General features: G+C 41.9%; 1 protein-coding gene across 10 annotated transcripts in view; it reads left to right on the forward strand.

Annotated features, from left to right (window-relative positions):
• The window catches only part of FANCC (FA complementation group C), a 156,756-nt gene that overhangs the window by 19,499 nt on the left and 123,431 nt on the right, over positions 1–13,826 (forward strand). The window contains exon 1 of one of the 10 annotated variants that reach the window (XM_073344979.2): positions 13,003–13,084. The exons of the other annotated variants lie outside the window; for them this stretch is intronic. The gene's annotated coding sequence lies outside the window, so the exon portion shown is untranslated. Of the gene's footprint in view, positions 1–13,002; positions 13,085–13,826 lie in introns of those variants that run through there. 10 annotated transcript variants of the gene reach the window in all.

Below are 13,826 nucleotides of genomic sequence, written 5' to 3' on the forward strand. Positions count from 1 at the left end.
CACATCCAGGCTACGTCTCAGTCTCTAAAAATGGTCTTTCTTATCCACCCGCACAGTTAAAACTCTTCTCTAAGCTACTTGGTATGCTAAGCACAAGGTGGGATATTAGTTGATGTCTGCTACAGACTACCAAAACACACTAGGAGAAAGGATAACCAACTCTTTACGCACCTATCTTTTAATGTGTAGGGATAAAAAATGCTGTATGATGATGGGGGACTTCAGTTGGAGTGACATATGCTGGAGGTGATGTGCTGCTGGTTTTAATACATCCTTGGAATTTGAAAAGGCTATAGATGACAATTTCCTAACTCAGAAAGTGTTGCATCCACCATGGGGGAATTCTGTCTTCTGCCTCATCTTGACAGATAAAGAGAAACTGATCACATAGCTAAAAATTAATCGTAGCACAGGTACAAGTGATCAAGACTGGGTTATATTTATAATGTGCAATCAGAATAAACTCCAGATCAGTGATATGTATACTTGGTGCTTTAAAAGGGCCAATTTCACAAGGCTGAAAACAGTTATAAATCAAATAAGCTGGAAGGAAGAAATTAATCAGAAAAATGTGACTGATAATGAGGAATTGTTTAAGAACACTTTATGAGCTGCCCAAAAGGCACATTTGAAGAAGAAAATGGAAGAAAAGGGAAATTGACAGTAATGAATATAAATCAAAAGCTAGGAACTGTAAAAATTTGATAAGAAAAGCAAAGGAACATAAGGAGAAATTTATGGCCAGCAGAGTTAAGGACAATAAGGAATTATTAAAGTATATTAGGAAAAAAAAGTCTTAACATTAGTTGGTCCATTAGTAGATGGAAATGGTAGAATTATCAATAATAATGCAGAAAAAACAATAAACGTTCAATAAATATTTCTTTTATGTATTTGGGAAAAAACGGATGATGTAATCATATCATACGGTAACATTCTTTCCATTCACTATTATTTCAGAAGGATGTTAAACAGCAGACACTAATGTTAGACACATTTAAGTTAGCAAGTCAGATAACTTGCATCCAGGGGTTTTAAAAGAGCTGGCTGAGGATCTCACTGGACTGTTAATGTTGATTTTCAGTAAGTCCTGGAACACTGGGGATGACCAGAAAACTGGAAGAAAGCTAATGTTCTTCTTCGAATGGTGTCCCTGTGGGTGCTCCACTCTAGGTGTCTGTGCGTGCCTGTGCCGGAGATCGGAGATTTTTTGCAGCAGTACTTGGTTGGGGGAAGGGCGTGTGCAGGAGCTGTCTCCTGCAGCCGTTGGAGCCTCTTCTAGCCTCTTGTCCCTTCAGTTCCATCTGCAACCGAGGATGATTGAGAGGGACCTCTGTGGCAGTGCTAGCCTTGATACTTTCTGAAAGAAAGAAAGAAAAACATTACATAGTATCTTAGTATTAGTCTATACATAGTTACATAGTTTAGTTAGTTCCTCTTAAAAGCTTTTTTTCTTAAAATAAAAAATAGAAAATAAATTCTTTATTTAGTTCTCAGTTTAGGAATAGCTCTACGGTTTACCACTCCATTTAACTTCCCGCCCTCATCTATCCAGCAGGTTCTGGGAGGGACTTAATTGTAGTCATTCTGGGCTCAACAGGATTTAAAAAGTGTGACTTATGCCGGTCTCTGATGGCCACGCATCCTGAGAAACTCATATCTCCCAGAAATGCATATACTGCAGCAACTTGAAGTCAAGAGCAAGATGTGATAGGGATTTCGGTTTGAAAATGCTTATGATGGAGAAATCCCTCCAACCTCCGCAAGAGATGTCCTCCAGGGAGTCTCCTAAAGCAAGATCCCTAAGCAGCGATAAGGCTCTGACTTCCAGAATTGTCAGGAAGTGAGCCTTGACCTCTTGAACAAGGGACTCTCACAAAAAGAGAGCTTCCCCCAGTGAGGTCTTCACCCTCCGTGCTCAACTCATCTAGAGAGAGAGCACTTATGAGGCACTGGGCTCCTCCGACACCATTCCTCAGCGGACCTCTGCTGAGCCTCAACGCATGGCACTGGAGTCGAGATGTCAAGCCTCCTCCATGGCACGGACAACTCCACTGCGGAGTGCGGCACAGGCATTGGCACCGCAATCAATGCTACCGGCACCGACTTACAACTCAATGCTGGCTAACAAGCCGAACCCAGCACCGGTCAGTGCTCCAAGGGCAGCACTCAAGGCGGTACCAGCGCAGCTCTTAGGCCACAGTGACATAGAGGTTTCCTCTGCACTGCAGTCACTACTGCTCAGCACTGAACACTCCCTGAGCTACATACCACGGTACTGTCCTTTGTCTCCTGCACCGATCTCCATGCATAGCGACGAGGAAGAAGACGTGAAGGACAACTGCTTCTCCTCCCAACATTCATCACCATCACAGATGAGACCTACAGGGAAGGTTACAAAGCCTAAGCCTCTTTCCTTCGAGCATTCTCAGCCCTGGTATGCACAACACTGGCCTTACCCATTACCACCTTACCCCATGCAATGGCCACAATGGGTCCTTGGGCCACATACCAGAACCCATATTCTGGCCCCCCTTCTCCAACCAGAAGGGGATTCAGAGTACCTCCATCCTTGCCACACAGAGAAACCTCTGACCTCCCTGAGACAGAGATAGACGAGGAAGAGATACTATCACAGGCAGACATGGATGATACACCACCTCCCCCACACTCATCTTCCGCACCAGAGGAAGCGGTGATATTGTCTACCCCAATGGCACCAGATGACCTCAAACAGTTCCAAGAAATCTTCAAAAGAGTAGCAAACAACCAAGCCGCTCCACACCACAAGATAAAGACCACAAGAGATTGGACCTCTTTGGGTGTAAAGTTTATTCCTCAGCCACCCTTCTGTTCAGAGTTGCCAACTTTTCTCTACTAGCAAATTACGACTAATTTTAGTAAAATACAAGAACTCATGGAGGACCTCCCCGAGCACAAACATCCTCAACTTACCACCCTTATTAATGAGGGTCAGGTAATAGCCTGCACAGCGCTGCAAGCCTCAATGGATGTAGCGGACACATCTGCCTGAACAACCGCAACAGCTGTGGTTATGAGAAGAGCATCATGGCTGCAAGCTTCGGGGATTCCGAAAGATCTGCAGCTAAAAGTGGAGGACCTTCCCTTTGATAGGGATAAATTATTCTCGTGCTCCATACCACGAAGGAGTCCTGAGCGACGCTGCACACGCTAGACATACGCTCACCTCCTAATAAATGCCCACGGTTTATACGATACCAGAGGTCATGAGACACCTCATTTAACCGTTGTCAACCATGGTACTTCATTCAGAACAGAACCAAACAGGCTCAGAGGTGATGTGCTCTGCAGAACCAGGCCTCGTCTAACCTCCCATCTACATCAAAGCCACAATTCTGAAATATTGGTCGAGGGTATGCATGACCTCCCACACCTCTAGCGCCAATGGATACCCCATCCCACGCTTTTGGTCATTTGTCTACGCCCATTTTACCATGCCTGGGCTGCTATAACAACAGACCAATGGGTATTGGAGATCATAAAATCTGGCTACACCATCCCTTTCACAAACATCCCCTCTCCCCTCCCCTGTCTCTCCTCAGGGACCCCTCTCACGAGCACCTCCTGCAACAGGAAGTAGACCACCTCCTAGTGCTGGGTGCTGTAGAGCCAGTACCACACCAATACCGAGGGAGGGGTTTTTATTCCAAATATTTCCTGAGAGAGAAGAAAGGACGGGGATGGAGACCAATCTTAGATCTCCAAAAACTCAACAGGTTCATACGCAACCACAGGTTCAAAATAGTCACTCTGGCCACAATAATCCCAGCGCTAGACGGGGGGGGGCTGGTTTGCAGCCCTCAACCTCCAAGATGCATACTTCCATATTACAATACATCCTGCCCACAGATTATTCCTGCGGTTCACAGTAGGACCCAACCATTACCAGTACAGGGTTCTTCCTTTCGGCCTATCCATTGCTTCCCGAGTATTCTCAAAAACACTTGCGGTAGTAGCAGCATGTTTACGACACAAAGGAGTCATAATCTTCCCCTATTTAGACGATTGCCTACTCAAGGGTGCCAACCGACCAGAAATGGCATGACCACAATAGACTTGTTTCACCAGCTAGGTCTACAGAGAAACGGAAAGAAGTCCACCCTACGACCAACTCAGTGCTTAGAGTTTATCAGAGCTGACCTAGACTCCATACAAGCCAAGGCAATATTACCAAACCACAGATTCACTACGTTGGTCAATCTTGTTTCCACAGTGACCATCAGCCCACAAACTTCAGCGAGGACATGCCTTCAGATTCTGGGGCATATGGCAGCTGTGATTTTCATAGTAAAGTATGCCAGACTCCATATGCGCTGTCTGCAGTACTGGTTGAGCATGGTCTATGCACCCAGCAAACACACTCTCAACAGAAGAGTGACACTACCACCAAGGGTCATCCTCTCACTACAGTGGTGGACACAACCAGGGACTGTATGCTCAGGGATTCCCTTTCAACAAAAACCCCCATCAGTGACTATCACAACAGACGCCTTCCTAATAGGCTGGGGTGCCCACTTAGGTCACCACGCTATACAAGGCAAATGGTCCACGATGGAAACCCAACTACACATCAATCTCCTGGAGCTCTGCGTGGTACACAATGCATGCCACCACTTCCTCCCACTTATACGGAAGAACTCAGTCTGTATTCTCACCAACAATACAGCATGCATGTTTTACATCAGTCACCAAGGGGGTGCCTGGTCTCACTCGCTATGGGTAGAAGCCATGAACTTGTGCATCCACAACAATATAAACATCACAGCATCATACCTACCGGGATGCCAAAACACTACATCTGACACGCTCAGCAGGCACTTCTCAGAGAAATATGAGTGGGAAATCTACGACAGTGTTCTCAGCACAATATCCCAAAAATGGGGTCACCCAGTAATCGACCTGTTACAAATCACAAATGTCCAGTCTTTTACTCGAGAGCAGGCCTGGCGCCGGGATCATTAGGGGATGCCCTCCTCATCCCGTGGAACGTGTCACTCATGTACGCCTTCCCGCTGATCCCACTGGTCATCTGCAAGAAATGTCTCGACAGAGCATACATCATTCTCATTGCCCCCACGTGGCCCAGACAGACTTAGTTTCCATACCTGTCACACCTAGCAGTTGGTGCCCCACAACCGCTGCCCTTATGAACGGACCTCCTGTCCCAGAACAAGGGTCTAACACTCCATCCAAACCCAGCGAAGCTCCATCTGAAAGCGTGGCTTCTGTGTGGTTCCAACATGGAGAACTGAACTGCTAGGAGAAAGTAAAACCGATATTACTAAATAGCCATCGCCTCACCACTAGGAATACTTACCGCCAGAAGCGGAGAAGATTCTCCCTTTGGTGTCAGCAAAAACAGCTGGACGTGACAAAGGCGCCTCTATCTATGATCCTAGACTACCTACTAGAACTGAAAGAAACGGGGTTAGCCATAAATTCTATCAAAGTACACCTGGTTGCCCTCCACAGGCAGATAGAATGGGCTTCAATATTTGCTTATCTGATTACATGGCTCTTTCTTACAGGTATACAGAGCATGTACCCAGAAGTATGTCAACCTACGCCACCATGGGATCTCAATCATGTGCTCAAATGTGTCACAAGACCACCCTTTGAACCTCTAGCAACCTGCTCTCTCCTACATATGTCAGTGAAGGTCGTGTTCCTGGTGGCAATCACATCTGCAAGACGTGTCAGCGAAATAGGGGCGTTAATGGCTGAACCACCATACACAGTATTTACCAAAGACAACATCATGTTACATCGTCACCGAAAATTCTTGCCCAAACTGGCTACACATTTTCATATTAACCAAACTATACACTCACCTGCCTTCTATCAAGCCACATAAGGATTCTTGAGAAGCAACGTTACACATGCTAGATGTCAGACAGGCTGTAGCCTTTTACTTGGACATGCTAAACCCTTTCGCAAGTCACCAAGACTATTCATCTCTACAACAGAGCGCTCTAAAGGCTCTACAATATTGACCCAGAGACTCTCCAGATGGGTCTCCGCCTGTATCCAAACTTGCTACCACCTACATAACAAAGAACCCCCACGGGCATCAGATCCCACTCAACACGAGCCATGGCGACATTGATTGCATTCTTGAACGATGTCCCCTTAATAGACATTTGTAGAGCTGCAACCTGGACATCAGAGCACACTTTCGCAAAGCATTATGCTATCACCCAAGGTCTTATCTCCAATTCTATCGTTGGCCTCACAGTGCTCTCATCAAACACTTTTATATAACTCTGAAGCGCTACCACCCCTGGTGGGGCACTGCTCTACAAGCACCTAGAGTGGACTACCCACAGGGACACCACTTCAAGAAGAAAAAGTTACTCACCTTGTGCAGTAACGATGGTTCTCCGAGATGTGTTTCCCTGTTTGTGCTCCACTACCCACCCCACCCTCCTCTCCTCTACTTCAGATTTAACACAGCCGAGCTATGTGGTAGAGAAGGAATGGAAGGGATGGTTGGCGGTGTGCGTTACAAGAGGCGCCAACGGCTGTACAAGTTTGCTCCTGCACGCACCCTTCCCCGACCGAGTACTGCTGTAAAAAATCTCCGGCGCAGGGACGAACTGACATCTAGAGTGGAGCACCCACAGAAACACACATCTTGAAGAACCATTATTACTGCACAAGGTGAGTAACTTCTTCTTGTGCTATATTTGGAAAGGGTAAACAGGATGACCTGGGTATGTGAGGCATGTCAGTCTGACATCAATCCTAAGCAAAATAATGGAGTGACTGATACAGGACTCAATTAATAGAGAATTAAAGGAAGATAATAAAATTAATGCCAATCAGTATGGCTTTATAGGAATATAGAGTCTGGCAAACTAACTTTATATATTATTTTTGATGAGATTACAAGTTTGGTTGATAAAGGTAATAGTGTTGATATAATATACTTAGACTTCTAGAAGGCATTTGACTTGGTACCACATACAGTTTTGATTAAAAAAACTAGAATGATATAAAATTAAGGTGGCACACATTAAATGGATTATAACTGGCTAATGGATGTCAAAATATAGTTGTAAATGGGGAATCATCATTGAATGAGTGTGTGTGTTTCTAGTGGAGTTCTGCAGTGGTTGGTTCTTGGCCCTGTGGTATTTAACATTTTTTGTCAATGACCTGGAAGGAAACATAAAATCATCACTGATAAAGTTTGCAGATGACACAAAAAGTGGGGTAGTGGTAATTAATGAAGAGGACTAGTCACTAATACAAAGCACTCTGCATTGCTTGGTAAGTTGGGTGCAAGCAAACAATATGTATTTTAATACAGGTAAATGTAGGAACAAAGAATGCAGGCCATACTTACAGGTTGGGGGACCCTATCCTGGTAAGTAGTGACTCTGAAGAAGATTTGGGAGTCATGATAGATAATTAGCTGAACATGTGCTCCTAGAGCAATACGTGGTAAAAGGGCTAATGCAATCCTCGCATACATAAACAGGGGAATCTCAAGTAAGAATAGAGAGTTTATTTTACCTTTGTATTTGGCACTGATGCAACTGCTGATGGAATACTGACAGTGTCCAGTTCTGGTGTCCACAATTCAAGAAGAATGTAGCTAAATTGGAGAGTGTTCAGAGGAGAGCCATGAAAATGTGTAAAGGATACAGTCAAAGAGCTCAATCTGTTCAGCTAACAAAGAGAAAGCTAAGGCGTAACTTTATTACAGTCTATAACTACCTACATGGGGAGCAATATTTGATAATGTGCTCTTCAGTCTGGAAAAGAAAAGTATTACATGATCCAATGGCTGGAAGTTGGAGCTTGACAAATTCAGATTGGATAAAGGCATACATTTTTAACAGTGAGGGTAATTAACCACTGGAACAATTTACAACGGGTCATGGTGAATTCTCCATCACTGCCAATTTTTAAATCAAGATTGCTCTAGGAATTATTTTCCAGAAGTTTTATGACCTGTGTTTACAGAAGTCTACTCTAGATGATCATAATGATCCTTTCTGGCCTTCAAATCTGTAATTCTAGGTTCTACCATAATACAAATAATAAATAGTTTAATCAGTAGAATTAAGAATGCCTGAAATAATAATCTTAACTAATGATATATTACCCTATCCTAAAAACCTGAGAGAAAAATTTTCATAATGAGAGGAAAAATCTATTTGCAGGAAAAATATAAAGCAATCAAGGAGATATGGGATATTTGAGAAACAATATAATGAGTAGACAATGTGTATTTTGTGCTAATCATTTTTTTAATTCTGGCATTAGCTAAAAATCATTTGTCATCTGTAAGACATTAAGTTTGTGGCCTGATCTTCTTATTAAAATTCACTGTCTCTTTGTGATTTTTGGGGTCATATAGTTTCTCGCTGTTTTAAATTACTGTGATTTATTATGGCTGTTAAATCATCCTCAGATGGACTGTGGTACAAGGGGACAATAATGTGACATTGTGCAATTATAAAATGACTTTATAATATGAAACCTCATACTGTGCTGCTTAGCAATCCTTTAATACCCATCAGAGTGGTAACAAAACATAGATACAAATTACCGTTTTCCAGATTTTGAAGATATGCTGTTCTTTGGAACAGGGCCTGTCTTTATATGTTCAGCTAACACAATGGGGGCTTGATCCTATTTGAGGTCTCTGGACACTACTTTAATATAAATAATATAATTGGCTTTCCTTCCCCCAATAAGTGGGTGTTGTTTGAGAAAGGCTGGGGTAATGGAAAGTGAATAAAGTGTTCTTTTGGAGTTTAGAGCTACCCATCACCACTGTAGGAGACGCAGGCACTGAGAGAGGTTATATTAAAGTTTTTGTTGGATTTTAGACGATGTGGTTTCACCTAATTTATTTGTAAACCCCTGATGGTACAGTATGAAATAATGTTTTACTTAAATAGTATCTGAGCGTCTCCTATTTATATATATAAAAAAGCATCAACTTTTTAAAGGAAACTGCTCTTCAAAAAATAACAATTTGAATTTGTTGCTGTATGGTACCGTGGCTCATTTTCAGTAATGTTTTGGTGAGTAGTGACCACTTTATCAGCAGCTGGTGAAAGACAGTGGGAACCATACAGGTACTTTAATAGAAATAAGTATGATAGAAATCCTGGTTAGATACTTTAAAAAAAAAAAGGAGTACTTGTGGCACCTTAGAGACTAACAAATTTATCTGAGCATAAGTTTTTGTGAGCTACAGCTCACTGCATCTGATGAAGTGAGCTGTAGCTCACGAAAGCTTATGCTCAAATAAATTTGTTAGTCTCTAAGGTGCCACAAGTACTCCTTTTCTTTTTGCGGATACAGACTAACACGGTTGCTACTCTGAAACGTGGTTAGATACTGCACACCTGTTTTAGCTGATAGATCTAGTAAACAGGTTATCAAGTATCAGACGGGTAATCGTGTTAGTCTGGATCTGTAAAAGCGGCAGAGTCCTATGGCACCTTATAGACTAACAGACGTATTGGAGTATAAGCTTTTGTGGGTGACTACCCAGCATCCGACGAAGTGGGTATTCACCCACGAAAGCTTATGCTCCAATACGTCTGTTAGTCTACAAGGTGCCACAGAACTCTGCCGCTTAAATAGGTTATGTCATCCTTCAGTAGTACAGTCTGCATTTCAGTCATTTGGAACTGCTGGGAGGCATTTGTAGGCTTAACAGTCCCTGTTACTCAGATGGTTCCATGCCAATGTGTATGTTTCCCAAGGAAAACATGGATCTATACCCACTGCAGGGGAATAATATTTATACAGTATGTGTTAAGGTGTTTTTGTTTAGGCTTGGGGAAAAGAGATGGTTACAGCAAATAGAATTCATTCCAGTTCTAAGAAAACTAGTTTGATATCTTCTTTGAGATCTTGATATTCTTCAGTTCCCAGAACAAGTTAATTTTGTGTTCATGTACTTTTCCAGTCATGGATTCAGACTTTCATATTGTAGTCTGTACCTGTATGTTTTGGTTATGGTATGTGACAACTATATTCTAGCAGTAAGTTTGTTAGCACTTAAAGTGGAACATTCTGGTATATGTGTGGAGTTGTGCCCGAGAATCTGGTAACAAAAGTTACTGACTAAATATGTTACATTTCAGACACTAATCCAGATAACTCACTCAATAGAATAAAGCTAATCCATTCCTTGTTAGAAATGCTGCCCGCAGTCTCTGAAGGATGTAACAAATACCCCATGCCTAAGCTCTGCAGGGTTCCTCACTGCCTGAAAGTGAAGAACAACGGGAGTTTGATAGGGAGGTTCTGAGGCAGGAGGAGCAAGGATTTATTTTCCTTTCCAGAAGGCAGAGGGAGTAACTTGAGGTGAATCATACTAAATGAGAACTTCTCCGTTTTCTAAATTCTGGATCTGCATCAAATGTAGTAGAAAGACAGGATCGGGTTTCGAGTGTGGCAGAGCAGACGTGGAGTGCTGGCGTATAACAGCAAATCCCTAACTGAAGAAATTCCATTGGCTCTGAAAATAAACTAGGGAACAAACCTGTTCTGAGGGGATAGACCAAATTACCAGAGAGGAGTTTCCATTCTGTAATTTTGTTAGCAATCTTTTTCATTTTGACAGTCTTTATATTTGGTTATTTTTTATTTTATTTTTATTTTTAATTACAAGACCAGTGGTTACTCAGGGGTATTTTTGTTAATCAGTTTGGGCACCACATGGAAGACTTTGAATTTAAAGTGATATATCAGGTCAGTATTCTATGTGTGTACTTTGTATTTTTGCATTTGTTATTTTTTCAGTTCTATAGACTAAATCAAGGAGACGCTCAGGATAATTCAGGAAAAGTGCCCTTTGCAGGTTTAGATTCCATAGTTTAAAAGGTACACAAAAATGTTGCTGTTTGACTGGGAAAGTTTTAGGCCTCTGAAGAAAGCAAACATTGAGGTATATCTTAGAAGGCAGGATGCCCAGGACAGAATAGGTACAAATGAGAATTTGCAGCTCACACGTATTCTTTGGTAACAATCTGGAAGAGTCAAGACCGTGATTCAGCAAAACATATACACACATGCTTGAAGGTTAAGCATCTTTTTGACCAGGAGTGGATTTAAGCACTTGTTTAGGTGCTTTGCTAAAAATGATGTCCAGGTGCTCATGCCTACAATGACTACAGTAAGTACACCCCTCTGAAATAGGTCATCTCACTATGATCTGTATAGCAATTTACTGCAGACTTTTCCTAGGCGAGCAATACAATTTATTCAGATTTGGTGAAGAGTATATGAGAAGGGAAGAGAAAATTCACTCTCTGTTCTGGGAGTAGGGTAGAAGTTTGCTACGCAGCCCCAGCCCCTCTCCTGTGGCTCCCAGTCCAATCTATATACTGTATTCAAGTCCTGCATTTCTTCCTTCATCACCTCTCTTTGTAAGCCTATATGCTATTGACACAAAGACCCTCTTTGCAATATTCAGGCAGTGCAGAGGATTCTCCTGAACTGCCACTCTGGTAGCAAGTCTCATTTTAAGCAGTGTGGAGGGCCTTATGTAGGCCTCCTTCACTGGGATGAATTTCACCCACTAAAATACTATAAATAGGCTTAATTTACCCCCCCAAAAATCATACATCCAGATGTAACTAATTGTTATAGTGCTTATTACCACAGAGGCATTATGAAATCTCATTATCTATTTTTTAATACTTATTGGCTAATAAGACAGGACAGTGGTGGATTAATAGGAGTTTGATACTGCACTGTTCCATAAGTGTTCAACTGACAGCAGCAACAAAAAATGTAAGTGAGGGGTTTAGTAACTAACGAAAAAAATTGTGGGCTTTGTTTACATTTCCTTTGATCACTTTTTAAAACAAACATGCTTTCAACACTAGCCATCCAACTGGTCTATCTTACTTAATAGAATGTTTGTTTGTTTTCTTATTGGGTAGGATCCAAAGTCCTGTAATAGTCTAAACAATACTGAGGTCCATTGTTTATTTATCTGTTTATTTATTACTGTTTAAAAAAATATTCACCACCAGTTTTAATCTGGCCTAGGTTAATTTTGTGCCGAATTAGTAAGCATCTCATAGCTGTTATTTAGCCTGTGTGAAAAGAGATCATGGTGGTCTGTGTGAGGCAGTTGTGACTTGTAGGTGTACTGCAACAGACTGAACTTTGTCTTGGCCCGCATGACAAGGGCAGAGTTACAAAAGGTTGTACCCTGTCGCAAACTAGGGGTCAGTATCCACTGACTCCAGTTGCTTCTATTATTGTCTGAGTTCAGCTCCCAGTGAACAAGAGTCCATATCATGAAATTGCCACCACATTTTTGGCACTAATTGACAGCCGCCTTAGCAGTCTTTACAGAAAGAACAATGATTGGGGATGGACACGGGCACTGAATACTCTCAGCCCTAGAGGTCTTCCCTTCAGGGTAACTTTCCACATTGTGGAAAGTCTGCTGTACCACTGTCCATACTGTTGTATGTATCTTATGGAGGAACTCATTCTCCACTGGTCACTCTCTATGCTTTTTCATGAGCACTAGATTCACTGAGATCTTTGTTTAAAGTTTTCATTTTAACTAGAGAATATTATTTTCAAATGAAAAACATAATGAACAAGAATTTATTGAAATCTTTTCCTTCTGGTTTTCTAAGCCCTTTTTTTATTGGGGTGGGGGATTAGGGAATTTGGTAGAATTTTAGATTCTTGCAGTGTTTCAAACTCTCACAATATTTTTTTAAAGGGTCTCTTGAATTTCTCATTTCTGCCTACCAACTTTTGAAGTTTTGCCCTTATCTAGTATGCTCACCACCTCCCACTACTCACTGTCAATGGAACTAAACCACAGACTGCTCTCAGAAAGATCACCACCATGTCTTCTTAACCTTTATAGATAAAAGTGAGGCTTCCACCAACAAAATGGACGATCTCTCCTATTGTTTCCAATGGGGCTGCAGCCAGACTGCTGTGTGAGCGCCAGACGGAGGCAGGAGAATGTGGGGGTGCAGTGAATGACACTGGTGATGGTCAGGAAAGAGAACACGAAAAAGGAGTGAGCTAGGTAACTAAAGAACTGAAGGAATGTTGGAAGGCCCAGGGACAGACTGAGGGGGAAGCAGTAGAGGGGGAGAATGAGATAGGTAGCAGACTGATGAGAATATGAGGGGGAAGTAAATTAGGAGGGTAGATGGGAGACAGACGGCTAGAGGAGCAGGTAGGGAGTACATGAGTAAGACATCTGCCTATCCTGTCTAGAGATGGTTTAGGACAGCAACTTCCCGCAACTCAAGGGTTAGGAGAGGGTGAGATAAGTGTCATCTGAGCAGTGAATAAAGAGGGGGTGTGTATGGGGGGGTGTTGAATTCTGACCCTGAGATGATCACAGATGGCTTCTGCAAAAAGTGAAGAAAAATGAAAGCAGGTAAAAAATGTGATTAAAAATCATGATTTTAAGCCAATTTAATTTTTGAAGTATTTTATTTTGGTTTTAGTTCATGATTTTTGAATGCTTGGAGTTAGTCATACTGCTCTGGCCCTAGGCCAGATATTTCTGGGTGAAATATTGCATTCCAAGTATATAGTGTGTCGTGCAGTTTTAATTAAAACAGATTTATAAATAAGGTTGTAAGTAAGAATAATTTCTGTGTTTAATAAGAAATAAAGGGGAAAAAGACAGAAAATAGAGTATTAAATTCATTAGACAACTTTTAAGGAAATAACTTTTCTTGTCCTAAAAGTTAAAGGATACTAATAGATATAAAATTTTCAAACATTTCTTCACTTTTGATAACAAGCTATTTTCA

Source organism: Lepidochelys kempii, chromosome 5 (assembly GCF_965140285.1).
Source record: "Lepidochelys kempii isolate rLepKem1 chromosome 5, rLepKem1.hap1, whole genome shotgun sequence".
NCBI classification, from domain to species: domain Eukaryota; kingdom Metazoa; phylum Chordata; order Testudines; family Cheloniidae; genus Lepidochelys; species Lepidochelys kempii.